Source organism: Chinchilla lanigera, unplaced genomic scaffold, assembly GCF_000276665.1.
Source record: "Chinchilla lanigera isolate Chin_1 unplaced genomic scaffold, ChiLan1.0 scaffold00083, whole genome shotgun sequence".
NCBI lineage: Eukaryota > Metazoa > Chordata > Mammalia > Rodentia > Chinchillidae > Chinchilla > Chinchilla lanigera.
In genome coordinates, this window is record NW_004955484.1 from 5791595 (window position 1) to 5807639 (window position 16045).

The following is a 16045-nucleotide window of genomic DNA, read 5'->3' on the forward strand; positions in this document are numbered from 1 at the left end:
TCTGGGACATAGATTATTCTGGAATTGAGAGCCACTAGAGGCACTGTTGTCACTGACTCCTGGGATGGCACCAATTTCCTGTTGCCAGTGCCATGGAGCTCATTGGCTCTTAAAAGAAAACCAGTCTAAAGTGAATTGAAAATAGATGTAAGATGTCCATCAAGTTCAAAGCATTTACATGAAATTGAAAGAAAGCAGTAAGTATGTTCTGGAAGAGACTTAGTATCCTGATCATCATTGTCTCAGCCTGGAGTTTTTAGCCTATTATATGCAGAAGAAAGAAATCGGATTGCTCTGTCCATCAGTGGCATTTAACCAGGCTAGGGGTGCCATTAAATATTTGAAGAAAAGGAGGTTACTGAAGACTTAGAATTCTACAATTTTCTAACATGATATGAATTCAAGAAAGACAAAAACAAGAGGTACAGCTGGGTGTGGTAGCACACACCTGTAATCCCAATACTCAGGAGGCTGACGCAAGAGAATTGCTGCAAGTCTGAGCCCAGCCTGGGCTACATAGTGAGTTCAAGCCCAGCCTGAACTGCACAGCAAGACCCTGTCTAAACAAAACAAAACAAAAAACAAAACAAAACAAAAAGCAAGAGAGAAAACAATGTATAGAGATAAAAATGATATTTATAAAAGTCATATGGGCCATGGAGGATCACCAGCAAACACAACCCTCTAGTACAGCCTGCTAAGACAGACAAGAAATGCCCAGGAATTGTAAGTGGGAGAACAGTTTATTGAAATTGCAAGGTTACTGCCTTTTGTGTTATGACTTAGGAATCTCAGGTAGAAATGGTAGTACTTGGACTTAACACCTCCAATTTAACAGAGATGATGAAGTATCTGGGAGGAGAAAAAGGAGGCTATGTAGTGAAACTTTTTCCTAGAGAAAAATAGACTAAGGGTGACATTCATGACCTTCCACCATAGTACATGGCAGGAGAAGCAGTGTGGCGTTGGTCATGTCAGTATGGTATGAAAGCATGTGGTCAGACTCTGGCTTTACTCCCTTACTCTAGGTACTACTTCCTCTTTTTAATCCTCAGTTTTCTTCTTTGTTAAAGGGGATCACACCATCTACTTAGTGCCGTTGCAATAGGGATTAATTCAGGTGTAGCAGAGTACCTGGTTCAAAGTTTACATTCAAAACATGCATTTGTTTCCTTTTTCCCTAAACGATGGCATGGGCTTTCTGATGAGGGGTACTAATAAATGTAGGTTCTTAGATGATATGTTTTGTCTTCATGAGCAAGCAAGATAACTATCTATTTTGAAAGTTTAGGCCCAAATGTCATTTGATCAGGGTAGTGACTTAGACCAGAATTTAGTTAAATTATGGCCTGTAGGTTAAATCTGTTCATTTCCTAGGTTTATAAATAAAGTTTTATTGGAATAAAGCCACATTCATTCATACCTATTCTCCATACCTCCTTTTGTACCACATCAGTACCATTAAGTTGTAACAGACAGTGTAGCCCACAAGGTCTCAAATATTTATCATCTTTATGGAAAACATTTGTCACCTTGGACCTACACCAGTCAAACAATTTCTCCCTTTTATTTAAAAGTAAAATCTTACCAGAAAACCCAACATATAAAGCAGGTACAAACAACAAATATTTCTCCAGGCATCTGAACTTTTCCCTGGTTGGCACAAATACTTCATAAATGGTAGAACTTCTGAAGGAATTTCCATAGTTCCTTAAAGCAATTTCAGAACTATGGACTAGATCATCTTTGGATACTCCTTTAATGTGCTGGAAACTCAGTGATCTCTTAAGAGATTACATCAATGGCCTAGAAAACCTGCCTGCTCCTGGAAAATCTCAAGGTTTTTATTTCTAATAAGGGTAGAAAATTGAGTAGGTTACTTAACCTCCCTATGTTTCTATGCCCTCATTTATGGAAACAAGGGTAATGGTGTTTACCTCACAATTTATTATAAAGATTAAATGAGATGTCTATATCTCTATGTATCTCACTCAATATAAGGCATAGTTCTTGGGAAATGTTAGTAATTTTTTTTTTTTTTTTTGGTACCAAGAACTGAACTCAGGACCTTGCGCTTGCCAGGCAGGCATTTGTGCCACTGAGCTATATTTCCAACTTAATGTTAGTAATGTTGATATTTTACTTACATTAATAATTGTCCACACAGCTATTAGTACTATAAATTATTATAAAATTTCATTAAGTATATTAATATCAATACTATTTCATATTAATTACATTAATATAGCACATTAATATTCATACAGATATCAATAACCTTGTCATTATTGCTATTAATGTTTTGAGCCTTCATTTGTGTTGTAGAGATCATTTGCAAATTGTTCTAAATATCCCTTGCAGCGTTTATGCTTATTAGTCACTTGATTCAGTCGGTCACTCATTCAATACACGTCACATGCCAAGGTAACCCGTAATTGAGTGGGAGCCCATGTGCGGTAGCTGTGTAGCTAACCTTCCCCTTGCGCAGTCCTTCTGGTAGTTCGTGTAGGTGTTTATTGCTCTATGTCTTACACAGAGTTCAGAGTGACACCGCTGCTCAAAACAACTTCCTACTGCTCTGTCTCTGACTGCTCCACAATTAAATTTTCAACTATCAGCTTGGTTTCAGTGCCTACAAAGTAATTAGACCTTAAAGGCTCTTTGCCAGTATTTTTATCCTGTCAGTGAATGTGAAAGAAACAATAATTATTATTTAATATTTATTTAATGTGTTCATTGTGATAGGTAGATTTGCAGATGTAACCTGCCTTATTGTTGAACATGACAGCACAGAATTTTCAAGTAAGTCTTAGGAAGGTGGTTGGACAGTTTTAGGAGCCCAGGTTCTCAAATGCCCTCTGACATGTTGGTCAGGTGATTCCTATTTGTTATCTCTAAGTGCATTTTCCATATTTGATGCCAGAGTGCTAGCTGCTGGAGATGACATCTTATGATTTGTTTGTATCGAACAGAAGGAGCTCTTTGGGAAGTTACGTTTTCTACCATTGTCAGTAGACTATCATAATGAACACAGCCACAAACTGCACTGATGAAGGCTTGAGGTCTCTCTGAGTTCATCTTTCCATCCCAAAGACTGGTTCAGGTCAGACTAAGATGCCAAGCTGCCAGCCAGAGTGACAGATGGACAGTATCATCTACTGGCTAAGAATATCCTCCACATATTTGCAGACCACTATGGCCCAGTGATCAAGTACCTATGTGAGCTTTAAAACAAAATAGCTCTGGGTTCATGTCCTAGCTCTGACCCTTACCTGCAAGTTGCCTCAGTTTCCTCATCAATAAGTGAAAATAACAATAACTACCTCACATAGTTTTGCATGTCAAATAAACAAAATACACCACAGTAAATTGTAGTTGCTGTAATTTTCCTTGTATTATTACACTAGAAAAGAAGTAGAACTCACATTTCCTGTTTTTGGCTGGCTTAAGGAATAGCATAACATAAAAATGTATGAAGCAAACTTGAAAATTATCTATCCATCTATATCCAGATAATGTAAGTGAAAAGATTAATTAAAAGCTAAGGTATCAAAGTGAGTCATGGTTGTGATTTGCTTTCACGATTTGATGTAAATAGATTATAAACTCCTGGATGACAGAGGCTGTGCCTGCTCACCTTTGTTATCTCCAGTATTTTCTAACAAAGAACCTTGTATATTTCAACACTCACTATGTGTCAACTGAACTGAACTGGGTGTCTTTAAAAATTGAGTAAAATTCTACAAAAATAGTCCCTGGGACAACTAAAGTGTACATAGATGGGAGACATGCATGCTGCCCAAACCAATAAAGTAATGCAATCAACATTACAAAAATAAACGGAAGTGCTTACATAGAATAGACAAAGGCAAGGGAATATTATTTGGCAATAAAATGGAATGAAACAGGGCTATAATATGGATGACCTTGAAAACATTAGGTTAAGTGAAGGAAGCCAGTCACAAAGGAACACATATCGAATGGTTCCATTTCTATGAAATTCTCACCACACAAAAATTTATAGAGATGTAAAGTAGATTAGTGATTACCTAGGGCTGAAGGGGTTTGTAAGGAGATGAGATTGGGATGAAAATATCTGAATATTAAAGGGAGGATGGCTGCAGAACCCTGTAAATAAGCTAAAAGCTGTTGAATTGTACACTCTAAATGGGTGACTTGCTTGGTATGTAAATTATATCTCAGTAAAGCTATCAATAATTTATACCACAAAGGGCAAACACATAAAGATTTTTTTTGAACAACAGAAGTACAGGTAAAGGTTCCAAGATTATTCAAATACATGCTTTAAGATCTACAAGTTTACTGACTGCAAAGTTTACAGACATTTTAGAAAATATATAAAATACAAAATTAGTACTTTTGTTTGAAAGTACATATAAAGTTGAGCTTCAAACTCTATATCCTCTTTTCTAAAAAGTCTACAGGCAGTTGATTACTTTGAGGTATAGGTTACACACAAAAATTTTAAAATTCACCTACTTTAAGTGTATTTGTATATATTTACAATAAAAAACTAGGAATTTTTTGTTAAAAGAGTTGGGAAGCTACATTACTATGTGCATCTTATGGGAACCATAAGTGATTTTAAAGTTTTCTATTTTTTGTATCTCTATATTTGATAAAATTTCTACAGTGAATTTATATTACTTGAGAAAGAGAAAAATGGTATGAAAATTAAATGCACAACACCAACACAAAGTGAAGGTGGGAGTTGGTTAATGAGGGCAGATGTCTCCGAGGGGAAATAACCGGGAAAGTCTTCCTGGAGGAGAAAAAAATGTCACATGTGGAGACTGTCCAATGGTCAAGAAGCAAGGAGCTCACACATCACCTTAGGAAGGATGTACAAGGTGAGCCAGTTTCAAGCAAGTTGGAAGAAAACCTTGAGGCATTATGGGAGCAATTGAGTCTGATAACAGGATAGAGAGGCTGCCTCCTGCTCAATGGGAAGGAATGTGGCACTTGATTAGTGATGTCCGCCATGAGCGTTAGAGTGCAGAGGCACCACATCCATGCCACATATTTTTCCTTGAGGGGGTCTAGTTGTGTTCAGTCTAGTTTCATTCTTTAAGTTGCCAAGAAATCAAAACACATTTAGGTCTGTTTTTCATGCTAAGGTTTGACAAAGTGGACTTGAAAGTCTAATCTGAATTCTTCTAAATTCCCACAAACATATTCCAATCCCCACATGCTCCAGTTCACTTGATAACACTGGCCTTGCCCGGGGAGCGGGGGCAAACCAAAGAAATATGAACTTTCTATTTCCAGCATTCTGCCAGTTAAGAGACAGAAGAATGCAAAAAGGAGAGGGGCAGAGTAGAGAAAGGAAGGGGGCTGGATCCTCAGCCTCCTTCAGCCCTGTTAATTACTGAAAAGCCCCTCTGTGAGGCATAGATACAGGCTGTTCCCTCTGAGAGACAGCCTTCCCTCTCCCCAAGAGAAGGTATTTTTAGTACATCCTGGGCCCCAAGTAACTATTCATCTGTCCTGAACGATGATGAATTCGTTCAAACAACAAGTCAAGACCCTGGATATCACTCAACTCCAGTCAGTCATAACAGCTGACAAATATAAAATATAACATCTACCCTGCTAGGCTTGCTTTTCGTTTTCTTCAATATGCATATTCAAGAATCTCATTCCATTCCTAACTGTCAGAGATGGTGACAGTTGAGGGGGGTTTTCTAGTTTTATCAAGGAAGATTATTTTTTAACCCAAATTATTTTCCATTGTAAATGTTTAAATCCATATTAAGTCCAGATTAATGCAGGAAGCAGCTTCAAAGGATATTGACTGGGGAGAAGTAATAATAAATGAAATGGTTAAGGATGGGTCCCATCTCAAGGAATATTTTCAGACTTAGAGAAGAAGAAAGTTGTTTGGATTTAAAAGATATCTAAAGAAAATATGTTTCTCAGGGATCGCTGGCTCCTTTCACAGACACCCAAACTTTGTATACAAACTAGAGCCTGTGCACTTTTTTTTTTCCTTTGCATGATTGGAATTAATAATGTAGATAAACCCTAAACAAATCAGGATTAGTGTTAACCGCATCTTGGGGTTTAGGATGCTATACGAAAATGAAAAGAGAGGGAGAAAAAAAAATTTTTTTTAACTGCCTGAGCTACCAGGAGAGGAGGCACGTGAAGGGGCTGGGGGAGGGGAGAAGAGTAATAGAGAGAAGGGAGGACCAGCTGAGCTGGGTAATCAAAGCTCTTCTAATCGCCGCAGCTCTGGAGATGTGTTCAAAGGCTCTTTCCTGACCACAGGCTGAGCAAGGTCACAAGTGAAATGCAGTTGCCGGGAAGGGGGAGGGGTGTCTTGAGATTTTTGGATGGCTTTGCTATCTGGATTTGTTGGGGGAGGTCGGCTGGATGGTCAGATTTTAGCATCTCCTCAGGAAGTGCGTTCAACCTTCTGGTTGTTAGGGAGCCATTCCACCCCTCCTCTCCCACGCCAAACCTGCAAAGGAGTAAAAAAAAAAAAAAAAAAAATGAAACCTGGACGTTTGTTCCCACCTGGAAAGTTTCTCCCAGAGCTCTGAACTCAGGCAGAAGAATAATTTTTTATTCACCCTGGGGTGAATTTTAATGAAGCCATTTGGATTCTTTGATGCGTCTGTGTTGTGGGGGGGGGGGTCATTGAAAATGGCCCCAAACACAATGATTCCAGATCCTGTCCCTTTCTTTTTCCTTACGTGAGCCCTAAAGGCTGCACATGAGGAAGAGAGAGTCTTTTTCCTTTGGTCACTATTATGAGGGCAATTCTCCGTGAATAGAGACCCTGAAGACCTCTCAGTTCTTAGCAAAGAAAGAAGTGTTCTCCACCCCAACTCACATGACCATGGAGATTTCAGCTGTGAATCTAGGACTGAGGCAATCGTAGCATGAATGTCAACATTCTCCTCCCATCTTGGCCCTGAATCTACTTAGCGACTGTCATATTTTTTCACTTCCCTTCGGCCGTGCTGACCTGCAGCCCACGCTAGGACCTGGCATCCATGTGACATGATTTCTCAGCTGGCCTCCCTCTGGCAAATACACAGATCTCAGTTTTGCCCTAATCTTCCAGCAACCAGGCTGGTCTGAGGTTTTTGAGAATTTTGGAGTCTTGAAAGATCCTGTCTCCCATCTGTTTCCTGTTCCGTTTTTCAGCACTTCCTCTTCTCCCTCCTGCACCACTGACTAGGCTCACACAGCCCCTGCACAGACACTGCCTGCAAAATAACAAGAGTCTGTACTGACGACTGAGTGATTCTCCTAGGTTTGCTCTCCGGTCTTCCCCAAGATGCACTAGAATGGAAAGAAATGAATGACTAGGGCCCATTCCTCAGGACGTGATTCTTTTGTAATCTCCCTGGCCATTTGTGCTGACCCTGAAGCAGGTTGGGTACAGAAAAAGCTGTATACATTTTAGGGACTCTTGATAATTACCGTGATAGCTTGAGATGCTGGTAAATAGAAATAAGTTCTGTGGGAAAAACTGTAAGTCAGATACGAAATGTTCAACCTTCAGAAAACCCCATAGTACTAGTAATGGGTGAAGAAGGGGCAGATGTACGTACTAAAGGCTATTTTTTAAAAGCAAAAACTAAGTCTATAGATGTTATGAAGCATGAATTGAATTCCAGCATGAAAATAAAGGACTTTTTTTCTAAGCAGTCACGTATACCCTTAAAAACTGTTCCATGCCACCTACAAACCCAAAACATTATATAATTAAAGGTAAATACAATTAGGCTGCTAGGCATTAGTGGCCAATCTAAAGGATGTTGTCCTATCTAAAACTGGGGGCATCTCCCAGACGCCACAGCTTTTGTTGTCAAAGAGGAAGCTGAATGAAGACATAGCCCTCCCCCGTCTCTCAGCCTTCTGTGTAGCAGGGCTGCCCTTGCGATGAGATTCAGCGTGTTCAAATTGGATGTTAGTGGTGTAATGCAATTTATATCATTATTCACATGCACATTTTAGGTATATTTCATGTTATATACTATATATGCATATGTACATATATATGTGCCAGCAAGCATCTTTGGGGCTTCTAAGTGATCCCACTCACAGCTTACCCTCCTCTCCATGCAAGGCTGGACTGTAGAGCAGGACACAACCAACCCCGTTACGATCTGACCACTGAGAAGCAGGGCCAGCAATGAAGGCTACAGAAAGGCTTACTAGGGGCTGGGGATTTAGCTCAGCGGCACAGCTCCTGCCTGGAAAGCGCAAGGTCATGAGTTCGATTCCCAGTAACTGAAAAAAAAAACCAAACAAACAGAAAGCCTTACTTGTTTGGGAGATGTCTCCTTGAAATACTGGTCACCTTATGGTAGCAGTTCTCTAAAACTCCATTTCAATGTGCCTTGCTGTCTAGTCTTTTATCTTTAGTTATTTTTTCAAACCACAATTTTATTTAGTACCATTATATACTATATATGCATATGATTATGTATGTATGAGTCTTCCCTATCTGTGGTTTCATCTGTAGATTCAAATTTAGTGTAACAATATCATATTGTTACACTCTATTGTTACACAGTAACAATAGTATATGTAATCAAGTATATGTAATCAAGAGATGATTTAAATACACAGGGGCGTATACTAGGTTATATGCAAATGCAGTGCCATTTTATATGAAGGACTGGAGCATCCATAGATTTAGCATCTGAAGGGAGTCTTAGAATCAATCTCCCTTACGTGCTACACAAACACACAGACACACAGACACACACATTGAGCATTTCTAATCAAATATCTGAAATCCAAAATCCAAAGCCTTTTTTTTTTTTGCAGTGTTGGGGATAGAACACAGGGCCTTACACAAGGCTAGGCAAACACTCTACCACTGGGCTGCATCTCTATTCCCAAAACTTTCTGAGCACCAACCTGATGCCATGGGCAGAAAATGCCACACCTGATCTTATGTGACAGGTTGCAGTAACAAAACGCAAATTCACCAAAATATTATATAAAGGAACCTTTCAGTTATGTGTATAATGTGTATGTGAAACATTAAGAAGGTTCATATTTAGACCTCAAGGTATCTCACTATATTTATACAAATAAACTATAATTGGAAAAAAACATCTGAAATTCAAAACACGTCTGATGCTAAGCTTATTTTTTGGTAACACAAAACTTTGACTCATTATAAGAGCTACTCAATAGGTAGGTGGGTAACTCCTAGTTAACAAAATGATTTGGGGTACTAAAAGAAAATTGTGGTTTGAAAAAATAACTAAAGATAAAAGACTAGACAGCAAGGCACATTGAAATGGAGTTTTAGAGAACTGCTACCATAAGCTGACCAGTATTTCAAGGAGACATCTCCCAAACAAGTAAGGCTTTCTGTTTGTTTGTTTTTTTTTTTCAGTTACTGGGAATCGAACTCATGACCTTGCGCTTTCCAGGCAGGAGCTGTGCCGCTGAGCTAAATCCCCAGCCCCTAGTAAGCCTTTCTGTAGCCTTCATTGCTGGCCCTGCTTCTCAGTGGTCAGATCGTAACGGGGTTGGTTGTGTCCTGCTCTACAGTCCAGCCTTGCATGGAGAGGAGGGTAAGCTGTGAGTGGGATCACTTAGAAGCCCCAAAGATGCTTGCTGGTCCCTCTAGTTCCCTCTCCTTATTCAACAGAGGACATGTATTAGCTTGAAGCTTATTTGGGTGGATAGTGATTGTTAAGTCCTGGGTTTCTATGACAGTTGTCCCCTCCAGTGCCCTCCACCACTGTCATAGCTTACATCTGCTGAGCTGTCAGACAAAGACTTTCACTGTGGGACTGTGGTCTCTGTGACTTAGACACTAGTACTCATCACAGGTTAACTTTATTCTTGGTGTTGATAAATGTGGAAAAACTGTCCTGGATGATTTAGTGATGTTTGGTAAAGAAATAGCCAGCCGACAATAGAGATTTTATCAGGAAGAGATAACAATGACACCGCTTTCCTGCTCCCCTTTAAAAAAGGCACAGATTTGCCATCCCTTAGCAGTTGTTCTTTGTTTCCCATCTTTACATAATTGAAATGGAGAAAGTTCTCAAAACTCAAACAGTGGTAATTAAATCTGAATTGGATGGGATATTTATAATTTTGAATTCTGAGAGGAAAAAACTGTGTAATGTTGTTGTCCAAATGACCCTAGTCATTAAGATTCCTATGGCATTATTTAGTTAGTTGGGTTTTTATAACTCCATGAGGTTTGCTGTGGGCTGCAGAGGAAGCCACTGGCCTCACAAGGAGGGGAGTGTTTTAGAGAAGAGCTGCCCCAGAATGGGAGAAGCAGCCCCTTAAATTCCCACTAATAATTCGCATTAGCCTTTCTGGATTCCTGCAGATCAAGTAACTGAGACGAGCTGAGGAAAATGAGCAGAAATAACTGCTTTTGCGAGGCCAATGGAAACCATGTCCAGATCCAGGAAAAGAAAAGTGAGACAGGAAAGGGAGGGTCACATTTTTGGAGGAAATCATGCGGTATTTCGGTAATCCTTTGTTGATGACAAAAAATTAACAGCACATTAATTATGTCCTAAGAATGGGGCGTTGCTGGGTTGCATCTTGGGTCTTTCCAACGCTGGCTAGCCATCAAGCGTTTCCTACCCTGTGGACTGGAAACTTGGGCTCCTGTACACACACTGTGAGCCCCTCTACCGACTCCAAATCTGTCCCAAGCAGGGACTCTGGAGATAGGGTGCTACTTTATAAGCCAAATAATCACAACCAGATAGTTTAGGATCTTTATAAGCCTGGTAGTATTCCACCCTTGTGAAGCAATCAAACTGGATATGCCAAGAAAGACTTCTTACTGTCTCTCTTTTCTTTCTCCTTCTCTCTTTCCATCTCTCTCCTTCTTTGAAAAAAATTTTCATCAATTAAATATATTTGTGGATTTCTTTCATAATAGTTCCAATGTTCACATTCAGACATATATGACACAAGTCCAACCCTGACCCTATCTTTCTAAATGCTTTAAGCAGAGTTAAGCAGTCGATTTTGCAGGGACACACTATCTCAGATGTGCAAGCCCAAGGGATGAAAAATGGTCACACACTTTCCCCCCATTTTAGCTGCTCTTGGCCAGTATCTTCTCATGGACAATGGTCTGGCCGTGGAGTTTTCTTTGGCTGGTAGAGCAATAGCGAATGTGACATAAGCCAAAACTGGAAAGGTGTTCTGGCATTGTGGCTTGCAGTCCTCTGAACCCTCAGCCACCATGTGAAGGATGACAACCACTTCAGCTGACATCAAACATAATAACGTGAGCTATGGAAGTGAGGGCCATAATAACGTGAGCTATGGAAGTGAGGGCCATAATAACGTGAGCTATGGAAGTGAGGACAGCTGGGCTGTCCACCCAGCTCAGTCAAACTAACCCAGCAGAACTGTGCAGCTTCCCCACAAAACTGTGAGCAGTGACCTATTGTTTTAAGTGACTACACTTTGGGGTGGTTTGCGATATGGCAAAAGTTGCATAACAAACCATAACGAAAGCTTGCTGTTTTTCCCCTTTAACTCTATTACCAGAATTATCTATGGATATCTGATTATAAACTGTTACACAATGACAATAACCCATTTCTGGTTGGGAATGTGACCAAGTGTTCCTGAGTAGTCAGTGTGGTTCTTTGCAAATATCACCCCTGGTGTATCTGTGTTCCCAGGAAGTAGTGTTTTACTCCGACTGTCTTGAGGAAAGTCCTAAGGGAGAGACTACAAACAGGGATTGACAGGTATGGCTTTCTATCCTCTTCCTATCTTCCCTACTCCAGGGTCATTTCTTCTCATCTCTGAGCCTGGGTAAATCCTTTCTTTCATCTGCATGTCCTGTACTGCTGCTATCACAATCTCCTTCCTTAACTGCTTCTTTTAAGTTAGCATCTCTTTTATCATGGGTATAAGAAAGAAGAGATATTAGGACTGCCTTGTCCTGATGTTGCTTACTCTTTCAGAGGGAAGGCTTTGGAGTGGGACAACTCCAGATCTACCAAATGTTTACCTTACTATTCTTGGTTCCTCTTCTGTTGTGTTCTTATCCCATTATTTATGTGTCATCTCATTCTGAAAATGCTCACTGTGACTTATCACCAGATGAATCCTTTTGCAGCTCTGACCTTGGTCTACTCATACTCCTGTTCAAAAGTTCTCAGTGGGTCCCCGTATCTAGAAAGTTTCAGTCTCTTGCCAGCCACTGAGGGCCGTCCACAATTTGGCCAGACTCTGTTTTACCAGTTGGGCTTCTTACTCCACATGAACACACCATCACCAGCTACTCTCAGACAACTCTCCTTCACTGCCCCAGATTCTTCCATTTTCCTATTTACAATCATAGTCCTCTTTTAAGGTTAGGCCTACATAACCCCTCTCCTCCATTAAATCTTCGGCAATCACCTCTCAGGGAGCTGTTTTGGTTTTCTGAATTCCATGCACTCTCAGATGCTCGTGTGTTATCGATCGCATTCTGCGTGCATAGTCAGTTATTATTATTCTTGTGCTTTGCAAGTCCTCCAGACTTGATAATGTTCTCCTTACCGGAGGAACTTCTCTTCACGTTACCCAAAGTGCCTAGCAGAGTGTCGTGCATCAGGATGGTACTTAAGGAACGCCTGGCAGTGCCTTGGTCTCTGGTCTTTGACAGCTATGTTTCTCAGTGTGCTTCTTTAATTCCTGTACGAGGATCACTTGGGGTGTTTGTTAACCACTATCTCCTGAGCTGTTCCTCAGGCCACTGAATCTGCCTTTCTGCTGGGAAGACTCAGGAATCTGCATGGCATCCCAGGTGACTCTTAGGTTAATAAAAATTTAAGAATCCCCCTTTTACTACAGGTCCTCAAGTGAGTAAATGGAATCCTCATCTGGCTCGGTAGAATTCTTTTTTTACGCAAAACCTTGAGATTTTAGATGCAGAGATTTAGAATCCAGAGCTATGATTTTCACCTGGCAATGTGCTCCTGGGAAGAAGGGTTTGAAAAGGCAGATTTAAGATAATAATAATATGGTTCATATTTGAGAACAGCCTCGCATTGTTCTTATGGGACTATTGCCCAATATAAATCAAACTACAATATACAAATTTACAGAGTGCAAACTAAAATATACAAACCATAAAAAGTGGAGCATGACCAAATCTCAGTTGGTATGATGTCTGAAGAACCGATTAATGACAGGCCTCATAACCAGATGCTTTTATTCTTTCCTATATCCCTTACACACAAGGCAAAGTGCAGCACATAGTAGACCCTCAACCATATTTTTTGGGCCCTCAAAATATATTTGTAAATCAGAATAATTCTTATAGTTATTTGGGGTTTGTGAAAGAAGGTTATATATGCATAATCCCAATAAATAGATTTAAGCATTATCGACATGTGAATTTAACTGATAACTAATCTGCTTTTAAGGGCCATCTGCACATTTTGTGTAGTTCCTAAACTATACATTTCTAACTCATATCAAGTTAAAAACACATATATTATAAATTAAGTTTTGACGGAGATGGCTGAGTTAATTTGCTTTCTAAAAAAGGCAATGTTTTTTTTTTTAAAAACAGCAGTTTCCCTATCAGAAAATTTACCCCTTAAAATACACAACTCAGTGGATTTTAATATTCCAAAGAGTTGGGTAACCATTACCTACTATTAGAACATTTTCATCATCTTTCAAAGAAACTATGTGGCCATGAACAATTACTCCTCAATCCTTTCTACCTTTTTTCAACCTCTGGCAACCAGTAATTTACTTTCTAAATCTATGTCTTTGCCTATTCTGGACATTTCCTGTAAATAGATTAATACAATACGGTTTTGGTGTGTCTGGCTTCTTTCACTTAGAGCTTGAAAGTTCACCTGTGTTATAGCACACATGAGCACTTCATTGCTTTTTATGGCTGAACAATATTCCATTGTGTGGATATATACTACAATTTGCTTATCCATGTTCCAGATTTGTTGGATATTTGGTTTGTTTCCACTTTTGGTTATTATGAATAATGGCACTATAAAATTTGTGTGTAAGCTTCTGTAGAAACGTAAGTTTTCAATTTTTGCAGATATCTATACCTAATAGTAGAATTCTAGGGCATAGCTGTGATTTGACTGCTACTACAGCTATTATTGGATGCTAATAACTATGGAATATTTTTACCTGAGCCTTAGACTAAGTTATTCATATATATACATATACATATGCATATACATGGTCTCTTTTAGCCCTCACAAAATTCCCATTTCATAGAAGTGCAGGCTGAGGCTTAGAGAGGGTGAATGACTTCTCAAAAAGCTCAGGTTGGAATTTAAGTTTAACTCCAGGCCTTGCTGCTTTTAGCCATTATTCTCTCTGCCCCTTGAGTGTCATATTTCTACCGATAAAACTATTTATTTTCAGATGAATCTAACTGGGAAATAATATTGTAAATTCAAGGATAATAATGAAAGAGTTGCCTCTAAAGAATGAAGGTCCTTTGTGAATTCAGAGTTGTAACTGTGTCCTTAGGAAAGAGTCAGGCTACCCGTGTTCCTGAACTTATTTGGTGTGACTCATACACAGAGCTCAGATTCCAGCAACATGTGGTCTTCAGGTGTTTTCCATAGTTTTCCCCCCAGGATTTGACAGTGATTGGTGGGCAGTGTTCTTCTGCACTCATGTCTTTGACACAGAGACGGCTGTCTCTCATTTATGGGGACAGCACAACTCTTTTTCCTGATTTAACTCTTTAGGAGACTGTACCTGGCTTGACTGCCAGAGTTCATATATTCACAATAAATATGCAATTTTCCCTTGAGACAGTTTAATCCAACAAGCGTGTACTGAGCCAGATTCTGGGTTCTTGAGAAATGAGGGGTGGGGCCTTCTGAACATCTAACAATGGCTCTCATCTTTGAGGGTCTGACAATCTAACTGGGTAGAGGAAAAGGCACCGGCAAAAGGGCTCAATGATAGACCAGGCTATAGATTAGATCTTGCAAACTATGGCCTATAGCAAATATGACCTGCCATTTGCTTTTGTAAATAAAGTTTTATGGAAACAAGGCCAATTACATTCACCAATGTATTGTCTAGAGTCCTTGTTTACCACAATAGGACTGTTGAATGGTGGTGACAGGGATAACACGGTCTGAAAAGCCTACAATATTTGCTCTCTGGTCCTTTATGGAGAAAGTCTGCAAATTCCTGGAAAGAAATGATTAAATGCCAAAACAAGTGGAAAAGACACGGTCAGTGAACTGAAAGTTGGAGTGAACATTTACTACAATGTTTGTGTTTGTATGTGTGAGGTGGCTTGTTAGTGGAAATGAAGCTTAATCTGGGCATCAGAGAGGAGTAGAATTTGGGCAAGGAGGTGAGAGAGGTGGAGTATTTCAATGGTATTTAGCAGTATCTGTACAAATAGAAAGTACTGTCACTAATTTCAAGACAGCTTATGTAACTGAAGCTATGTGTTTAATACTAACAATGATTTTATTTCCGCTCCTTCCTTTCTTCTTTTCTTTCTTTCTTTTTTCTCCCTTCCTCCCTCTCCTTCTTTTTTCTCCCTTCCTCTATCCTGTTCGTTTTCTTTCTTTCTTTCTTTCTTTCTTTCTTTCTTTCTTTCTTTCTTTCTTTCTTTCTTTCTTTCTTTCTTTCTCTCTTTCTCTCTTTCTCTCTTTCTCTCTTTCTCTCTTTTTCTCTCTTTCTCTCTTTCTCTCTTTCTCTCTTTCTTTCTGAGATAGGGTTTTACAGTGTAATCCAGACCAGCTTTGAAATTGTCATGTAGATGTGGCTGGCCTCAAACTCTCAATCCTCCTGCCCCAGCCTCCCAAGTGCTGAGGTTACAGGCACTCCCATGCCTGGCTCCACTTTTACTTTCTTGCTTGCCACAGTCTTCGAAGTTCAGCACAGTGGTGAATTACCCCAATTTGGCAATGAAGGTCAGAGAGGTCATATGAGGGCATTGTTGGTGGTGATGGAACTGCTGAGGCCACACTGCAAGTGTAGCAAAATTCTGGCTTGTATAGGGTGCTCCTATGAGAATGGTATCATTTCTATGTGTCATAAAAGA